Source organism: Phocoena sinus, chromosome 1 (assembly GCF_008692025.1).
Source record: "Phocoena sinus isolate mPhoSin1 chromosome 1, mPhoSin1.pri, whole genome shotgun sequence".
Classification (NCBI taxonomy): domain Eukaryota; kingdom Metazoa; phylum Chordata; class Mammalia; order Artiodactyla; family Phocoenidae; genus Phocoena; species Phocoena sinus.
Window position 1 is genome coordinate 183,955,404 of NC_045763.1, and position 9,686 is coordinate 183,965,089.

The 9,686-nt window shown below is 41.4% G+C and overlaps 1 long non-coding RNA gene across 1 annotated transcript; it reads left to right on the forward strand.

The window, feature by feature from the left end:
- Window positions 1-1,400: 1,400 nt before the first annotated feature.
- On the forward strand, window positions 1,401-6,072 carry LOC116762197. The gene is made up of 3 exons (XR_004352224.1): window positions 1,401-1,537; window positions 3,702-3,851; window positions 4,101-6,072. It is a non-coding gene; the product is annotated as an uncharacterized LOC116762197 (long non-coding RNA).
- The last annotated feature ends 3,614 nt before the right edge of the window (window positions 6,073-9,686 follow it).

Consider the following 9,686-nt stretch of genomic DNA (forward strand, 5'->3'; position numbering starts at 1 on the left):
ACGGCGGCGGAGAAAGGGCGGAGGGAGGGGATGCTGCGGGGCTGCGGAGTGGGCGGTGTGGGGAGGACGGGCCCGGCCGGCCCGGCCCCCTCGGCTTTGCGGCTTGCAGGCCGGGTGTTGCAGCCGAACCCAGCCCCGGAGCGGGGAGGCTTGGGGCGCTGTGGGTTCTGCCTGTGTGCCCTGAATCTCCAGTGCTCAGCATCTACTGGGACAGGTTGCTTCCGGTACCCCTCCTTGTCTGGCACACACTTTAATAATGGGCGCTTTTCCTCTGCATTTGTGGGAGGGGCCTGCTTTGAAACCGCAGCAGAGGTACCGTTGCAAAGAAAAGGTTGTCTTACTGCCAACCTACCTGAAGGCTACTGAAAGAGGAAGCCGCGTGTAATCCAGGTGCGGCAGCCCTGTAAAACACGCCCACACGCATACTTATCATCATCAGATGTTCTTTAAATGCCCCCAGGCCTTCTCAGACTGTCTAAGAGTCCGCTGGCCCTGTTGTATTGCTGCCTGGCCCTCTATGTTATTTATGAAAAATCGACTGCCAGGCCCTTCTAAGAACGCTACTCAGGTCCACTCTGACCTCCCCAGTACAGAATACTGAGAAACGCAGGCAAAATCACTAATTGTTCTCTTAAGGAAGCTTACAAAGTAAAATCTTGAAATCAAAGAGCAACAAAAATCAAACGAATATTTATTCCGTGCCTAATGTACACACAAGGCACCCACTTTCATGTTAAGCGAAAATCTAAACCAGCAACTCTCCTAACCAAGAGTGTATGTAAAGCACAGGATTATTTTTCATAAAAGAACCAGCACCATGACACTAATTTCTTTCCATGGTACGTTTTCATGATGAAATTACAAGTCAATTGTCTCACAATATTTCTAGCCAAATAACTTAATCATAGTTAAATAATAAATGACTTCTCTGAGAAATTTTGCAACTGGAATCATAAAGATTATCAACTAATCCTTACAGGCCTCTCTGAGCCTGCTCAAAAACTTAAAAGACAATATGTAATGAGTATTTTGAGACAAGAAATATTAGTATTTTTCTAACTCCATGCAACTACATAGAAGTATTCTGCCACTTAAACTGTGAAACTCTAATACTGTCAAGTATATTTCAGTGTTAAAAGACTGAAAACTCAAAAACTTAAGGCAGTTGTAAAATATTAGTCCACGCCTATGAGAAATGAGGCTGTCCCTTTGCTCAGGGTGGCAGTGTTTAATGGTAAGCTGGGATGCATATAAGCTAGTCCAAGCATGAAGGGCAGCAGGACACTCATATGAAAAGCCAACTTTGTTCCTCAGTTATCAAGATAAGAAACCTGTCATTTCTCTCATTCACTCTGTCAGCCTTGAGATACTCCAAGCAGACTTACCTCTGCGTCGTACACCCCATATATCAGGAAGATGAAGCGACCCTGTAAAAGAAAATGGAGGGAAAAAGCTGTTAACACTAATCATTTCAGCAGTAGGAATACCTGAAGTCGACTTTCCTGGGAACAGACGAAAGAAGACACACTTCATCAAGGTCAATTTATTTATCTATTCTTCAATGTCCGAAGCTGTACCTTGAGCATTTATAAGATAACATACCAGCACATCACTTATAGTCCTTGTGCTATTCATTGCTTTAGACTACAGCAAGTAGGAAAAATTTGTTACAGTCTTCAACTGGGTAGAAAAAAATCTTTAATATTAAAGTATAAAAGAGCTAAAAGGATAAACCTTAAACGGTAATAAGTGTGAATCGTTTTTAAATAATATTTAAAATGCCAGTTCAAGTTAAGAAACGTTCACATCATCAGCTGTTGTGAGACTGCACGCATTGTTATTGTTTGCTATGTAGAATACAATTCCAAATATCTGCTATTTACTAGTTCTTAGCATTAGAAAAATACTTAATTGCAATGTATAAATTAAATCTCTCTCTTAAATCTAAAATCTTAAATTTTTAAAATAAATAAAACTGTAACGATTTAAACTTAGTAGAGATGATAGGGAACAAGAAATTTCCCATGTGTTTTTTTCTTACAGAGGAAAGAATAATCTATATTGTACTAGTCTTGTTAGGTACTAATGAACCAAATATTAAGTAGGGGTCTGGACTAAAATCTGGATATGATTCAAATAGTTAAGTAGTATGGCATTTTCAAAAGGAAAATATTACAGGAAAATTTAAATATTTGTTTTACCTCTGAATCCTTACACATTACAGATTATGGAAAACATCCTAGAACAAGGAAACTGAATAAAACAGAAATGAGTTTTGTTCTTGTTAGTTTCTTTTTTAACAGACTTTATTTTTCCTGTTGCGGAGCACAGGCTCCGAACACGCAGGCTCAGCGGCCATGGCTCACGGGCCCAGCCGCTCCGCGGCATGTGGGATCTTCCCGGACCGGGGCACGAACCCACGTCCCCTGCATTGGCAGGCGGACTCTCAACCACTGTGCCACCAGGGAAGCCCCAGATTTTATTTTTTAAGAACAACTTTAGATTTACAGAAAAGTTGAGAAGATAGTACTGAGGGTTTGCATATATCTGCACCCAGGTTCCCCTATTATCAACATTTTACAATAGTATGGTACGTTTTTTACAATTAATCTTTTTAGTTTTCAATACTCCTATATATAATTTCAGAAACTAAAACTATTGTAGTACATGTATTTGTATTAGTAAGAAAGACATAGTTTTGCACAATCAAAAATTTCCATGTGGGTCATAAACTTTTAAAAATTTAATGACAGAGTTTTTCATTGTGTATGTATGATTTTCCAAAGCTCAGTATCGACATGCAATCCCATCTTTCAGGTTGCCTTTGTCAAGATCTACAGAGTGCAGAGTGAATTCAAGCTGCTTAGATAATACTCATTTTCTAGGCTGTTTGCCCATATTCTAGATCATTCAAGAAAAAAATATATACTTCTTTCTCTGATTTATGAAAAAGACTAGAAGATAATTGACAGTCGTCCTTCCCTTAGTAATTGCTAATTCTTATCTCGTATTGTGTTATATACATATAAAATTAAGTCATTCAAACTTTAATTCTATTTGTGAGATAGGACTATTTTGCTTTGTGCGATAGATGAGGTTTTTTTTTTTAGAATTTAACATTAACACTTTATTATATTTACTTAATTGCCTATTTATCAATCTGTCCATTCCTCTATCACCCATCAACCCATCTTACTTTTTGGTGCATTTCACAAGTAAGTTGCAGAAATCAGTACACTTTTCCTAAACTCCATGTTGTTTACAGTAATAGATGAGTTCTTGATAAATACGGTTTCCTGAATATTGAACGATATGCACTGTGATTTCTGTACGTTAAAAATTCAGCTGTCTGCATGAATCTATATGTGCTTTGAAAAATCAAAGAGCCATTCTATAATGTGTATAATCACTCCTATAATTTATCTATCCTGTAAATTCAATTTTCTCCAAGAGAAAAGAGTAAAAAAAAATCACGTTTTTCCCCATGTCTTGGTAAAGTGAGGAGAATATTTGTATTTACTGCACTTCTGTGTTCTTGTTACACATTTTAAATTTTAATACACTTAATCCTTAAAGGAATGTAAAATGATCAACAACAGAAATCTCCCCTGTTAAAAAAAGGATTTAGACTGAAAAGGGATTTTAAGTAAAGGCAGCTTCAGTCTCAAAAGTTTCTTCTCTTTCTCCTTTTTCTTCAACAGAAGCACTGAAGAGCATGATTGAGCAAACCCCCAGATGATGACTTCCCAAGACCCCGAAAGAGTCTGAAACTCCAAGTCACTCCAAGGAACATCTGTCTGCCTTTCTTTCTCCGGGGCTATCCACCTGATACCACCACAACCAGTTGAAAGGTCAAACATTTGGAATGATAATTAATTAATTTAATTGCATGCTTCACACATGATGCCATTTTCCCCACTGATGTTACCAGCTGTTGAACGTTGTGATAGTTTAGACCTAACTCTGCAGAACTTCATAAACCCTTCGCTACCGGATACACATCCCATTTCCTGTATTTCCCAACGAGAAAAATGAAATCAGAAACAACGAAACATAAAAATCTTAAGCCATAACTATGAACCGCTTTTTAATCCCTGCAGAGAATACCTTTAAGAACAGCTGGAAGGAACCAACCGCCAAACTTCAACTGGCACTGAGGTTTCTGGAACTCCTTATACCAACATTCTGTCCTACCGAAGAGTGAATATCGAAGTATGCCACACCTCTGAAATGAATGACCCCCACGTCTGTTAGGAAGTTTCTGCGATTCCATCCATAGACATTCCCGTCCATCATATATTTGGAGTATTTATCTATAGAGGTACCAATTTCTCAATATTTTAGTCCCGGTAAAAATAACACTTATTGGGCAGGAATCTCCCAAGGGTGGCTGTTTCATGGGCATGTGTGTGTTTCACGGGCAAGAGCCAGGACTAGGGAAAGAACACCAGGGTGTTGCATTTAACACTGTACAGGAGTTAAAAATAGAAACTTAAGGGAAGGGGGCGGGAATCTTCCTCTATTTCTTTATTCTCATTTATCTATGAAACGTTCAAAACTGAGGCAGCTCTGTAAATACTTTCATTGTTACAGAAGTCCATGGAACAGTATCTGCCGAAGGATTCAAGGGCCAGCATCTAGTCTGTTATTTTAATATTGATTGGCCTTGAGTTTTCATAGGGCACTTCATGACTGCAACAAAATCATCTTCTTTTAAGTGCTAATATGTTCTTTCCTGGCGATACAAAGAACAGGAAAGATGCCACCATACACAGTACATTACCTACTCAGGAATCTGAATGAGATTAACAATGCTAATATATGTAGAGCCCCCTCAAAGCACTTTCATTTACATAATTCCGTCTGTTCCTCACTACAATACTGCCAAGCAGGCGACGGGCGTATTATTAGCTTTATTTTAGATATGGGCATTTGGAGGCTTGCTCCAAGTGCCACGATGCTGACAGGTTGGCGAAGCCAAGGACATATGTTCTCACTCCTCACACGATGCCTTTTCACACACACGCTGCCTTCAATAGACCCTTTCATAACTTAAGTCACCAGCATCAAGATAATGCAATTGGTAAGATCTTTGAAAGCTGAGGTTTGTCGAAAGCATTTTGCAGTTTGATTAGCTCAAGGTCGGGGACTCGGTATCCGGTAATAACCCTGCTCCTCTGCCAGTCTAAGAGGGCCTGGCGAGTGCGGCAGGAAATTGGCTTCACAACAGAGATTCTCAGTTGCTATGTGCCAGGCTCTGTCTTTTGTACTTTCCTACCAAATTCTCATTCAATGATGTATACTTGCTAGTTGCCGGGAAACATATCTTTTCCCATCAAAAGGCTGCTAGGTAACCGCATAGTCAAACATCCTTATCATTATCAGCATCTACGGAACTTCTTTGAATGTATGGCCCTAAGCTGTGTGCTTTTATTTATTTATAAATCACGCTCCAACCTACCTGCTATAAACAATTCCCGTTTGGGGGGCAAAATCCCATAGAAACAAAGCATCAGTGGACATTGGCATGTATGCTCCGGGTTGCTCCTGGCAGCACTGGGTAAGGTGGCAAAGACCTGGAAACAACTGCAGGCCCTTCAAGCTAGGAATAGCTGAATAAATTGTGGTATCTTTAGCCCCTAGGATATTAGGCAGCCGAAGGAGTGAGTTAGAGCTATGTTTATTAGCCTGGAGAGAGTCCCATGCATTGTTAAATGAGAAAAGGAAGAGGAACAGACCTGTGCATTATATATTCTCATTTTTGCCAAAAGGACGACAAAACCTTCCTTTCCTCCTCCCCAAATATAACTGATTAAACAGGAGAAAAGGGTGGAAAGATTCACACCAAACCTTTGTCACTGGTTTCCTAAGGGGAAGGATGGGACGGAGAAGACGTAAGTCAGAAACAGGGGGGACAGAAACTAACTAGAAAAACAGGCATGACTTGGTCAACAGAAGAGGTGAAATGTAAAATTCTACAGAGCATATTGCCATAAACATAGCAAACAGAATCTGCACCTGGATAAGGATCTAAATATAAGATGAACAAATAAAATATTGATTTGAGGTTAAGACTGTGAGGGTTTTTTTTAAAATTCCTATTATTTTAATATAAAGATGACAGTAAATTTGAACCAACAACATGTAAGTGTGTTTATTTAAAGTGAAGTTATGTTAAAATGGGTTTATATTTTTACAGTGAATGTATATTCATTGTGATTAATGGACTAAAAGAAACGTAAGCGGTTTAAACAGTAGAACAAATACTTTGTTTTGCCAGGGAAAGAGGGTGGATCGTGTGTGGAAGGGGAGCTAGCATCTATTAAGGAATGGCCTCTTTTGTGTTATGCATTTGATTTGATGCTGTTCTCAAGATCTGGTTCTTTCTTTTTTTTTTTTTTGACATCTTTATTGGAGTATAATTGCTTTACAATGGTGTGTTAGTTTCTGCTCTATAACACAGTGAATCAGTTATACCTATACCTATGTTCCCATATCTCTTCCCTCTCAAGATCTGGTTTTTGAAGGAGTAGGAAGGGTGATCAGGGAGATGGCTGGAAGAGAGTCTGGGTGAGAGAAGCAAAAGCCCAGCTTGGCGAGAGCATAGAGCTCTCCAGGGGACCTGCCTCAGTTCACAGTTGCTAGACCAAGCGGTTTTCAAGTGAGAGGGGAAACTGATGAAACCAGAGAGTGGACAGGACCAGCTGTAAGTCATGCCAAGGAACTCAGCCACTCTTCTCTCTTCTCTAGGAAAGGGGGATCCTTAAAGATTGTGAATCAGGAAAGTGATGTCATGAGTTTTCTGCTTTGTTTTGTTTTCAAGTAACACTAGCAGCAATAAGAGAGATGGGTTGAAGCAGTACAGGGTACAGGCAGGGCAACCAGTTAGGAGGTAAGAGAAACCAGGGTAAGAGAACCAAGACAAAGGAAATGGTTATGAGGATTCAGAGATGCTTAGGAGGTACCATCAAACGGACATGGATGCTGACTGCATGTGGAGGGTACAGGGGCGAGCTGAGTTACAGATGATTCTTGGATTTCTGGCTCTGGGGATGGGGCGGGGGGTTACCATTTCCTACGATAGCGGGCTTTTCTCTAGTTGCGGCGAGCGGGGGCTACTCCCCGTTGCGGTGCGCGGGCTTCTCATTGCGGTGGCTTCTCGTGTTGCGGAGCACGGGCTCTAGGCACGCGGGCTTCAGTAGTTGTGGCGCATGGGCTTCAGTAGGTGTGGCTCACGGGCTCTAGAGCGCAGGCTCAGTAGTTATGGTCACGGGCTTAGTTGCTCCGTGGCATGTGGGATCTTCCCGGACCAGGGCTCAAACCCATATCCTCTAGCATTGGCAGGCAGATTCTTAACCTCTGTGCCACCAGGGAAGCCCAAATTTATTATTTTATATATGTTGAATGCGAGTGTGGTCTGGTGAGTGATTGGACACAGAAGTTTGAGCCTTAGGAAGGATACCTGGGATAGAGATATGGATTCGGGGGTCATCAGAGTACAGGTGGAAACTGAAACCATCAACTAGGTAAATATGTTATCATGTAAATGGAGGTGATGGCTTTGGACAGGGTTCTGGGAAATGTCATCTCTGCTCTAGAGATGAGCAGAAAGAAAAGAACCAGTGATAAACAACAAGGTCCTGCTGTTTGGCACAGGGAACTGTATTCAATATCCTGCAATAAACCACAATGGAAAAGAACATGCATATATGCATAACTGAGTCACTTTGCTGTACGGCAGAAGTTAAACACAACATTGTAAATCAACTATACTTCAATAAATTTTTTTTTTTTTTTTTTTTTTTTTTTTTTTTTTTTGCGGTACACGGGCCTCTCACTGCTGTGGCCTCTCCTCTCCCGTTGCGGAGCACAGGCTCCGGATGTGCAGGCTCAGCGGCCATGGCTCACGGGCCTAGCCGCTCCGTGGCATGTGGGATCTTCCCGGACCGGGGCACGAACCCGTGTCCCCTGCATCGGCAGGCGGACTCTCAACCACTGCGCCACCAGGGAAGCCCTTCAATAAAATTTTTTAAGGAAAGAAAAAGAAAAGAACCAATGAAGGAGGAGTCAGGTTAAAAGAGGGCGTTTTCATGGAAGCGAAGGGAAGCAAGTTTCAAGAAGGAAGAAACGATTAACAGCAAGCATAGGTTAAAGGGTTCCAGTCCTAGCCCTGCCACTTACTAGCTGTGTGAGGTCGGGCAAAATACTAAACATCTCTGTCCCTCACTTTCGTCTTGTGTAAAAGGCACACGATCCTTGTACCTGTCTCGTTGGATTGTTACAGGAATTAAATGGGTTAAGAGTGTTTGTAAAGTGTTTACAACAGATCCTGGCATGAGGTAACGGCCGTTGAGTGCTTGATCAAATGTCACAGTAAGATCAAATAAGAGGCCCCAAAACGCCCCTGGACTTGGGAGTTATTACTCATTCCACTTAATATTCGTGTCCCTACTGTATGTCAGGCACTGAGGGCACAGTCACGAACAAAACCTTGAACTTGCCCTTGATGGAACTCATACTCTGGCGAAGAGCATTTATTGGATGTGGACTATATGTGCTGTTCTCATCACCTGACAAGCATTACCCTCTCATTCCTCACGGTTACCCTATGATGCGGGTACCATGCTTATCCCCATTTTACAGATAAGAACACTGAGTAGCACAGGGCTGGGGGGCTCAGCAAAGTCCCAGTGGCAGAAGCAAGCTTTGAATTGAGCTGGACTGGCTCCGGAGAACACCTCTTAACCTCTACACGTGTCCTCTCCAGGTGGCTGCTGTCGACCTCAGAAACAGTGGCTGTAGAAGCATGGGGACAGGGATGGGGGTGGCACAACTACAGACGGCAGTTAAGTTGACCATTGAATGGCACCTCGTTAACCGAGAGAGAGATTGAAAGTATTTCCACAGAGAAGCAAACCAGCGAAGTCCAAGCTTGTGGGTTTGTGGTGAATGTATTTTGCTTGCATGATAGAGTAAGAAATGCTAAAGTGTGGAATAGTAAGCCTGTCCTTTGCTCAAGTCTGTCTCAAATACGTGTTTCCACTATTCCTTTGCAATGAGCTGGAGGGGCACAAGACTAAGGTGTCTAGTGAATGCCTGAAGGGCATGTATTCGGTCCTATTTATTGAAGCAAGTTCAGTATAATTGAAATATCAGATCCACATGTGGCAGAATCTCATTCTATTACAAAAATCAAAGAAGATGAAATGTATCCTCCACCAAATTTGAGATCGCTAAAGCTTGCAGAGGAGAGATCAGAATTTTTTGGTCGACGTAAAAAAATCTAAAGAGTAGTCTCACCTTTTCTTGCCCTGGTTCTGAATAAGTAGGTCTCAGGAATCTGCATGGTTAACGCACATCCCATTTGTTCTGATGCATCGTAAACTTTAAGAATCCATTCCAGCTCCACCGTGCACTAGCTGTGTGACCTAGAGCAAATTACTCCCTCTCTCTGTGCTTCAATTACCTCATTATATGTGGCGATAATAATAGTACCTACCTTGGAGATTCGTTGGGAGAGTCAAATGAGCTACATTTTTAGCACACACCTGGCTCAAAATAAGCATTGTGTACATGTTTGTTATGTACAATAAACAAATCACTGGGGTTTTTTTAGGTATAGTTGATTTACAATATATTCGTTTTAGGTGTACAACATAGTGATTCAAAATTTTATAGCTATACTC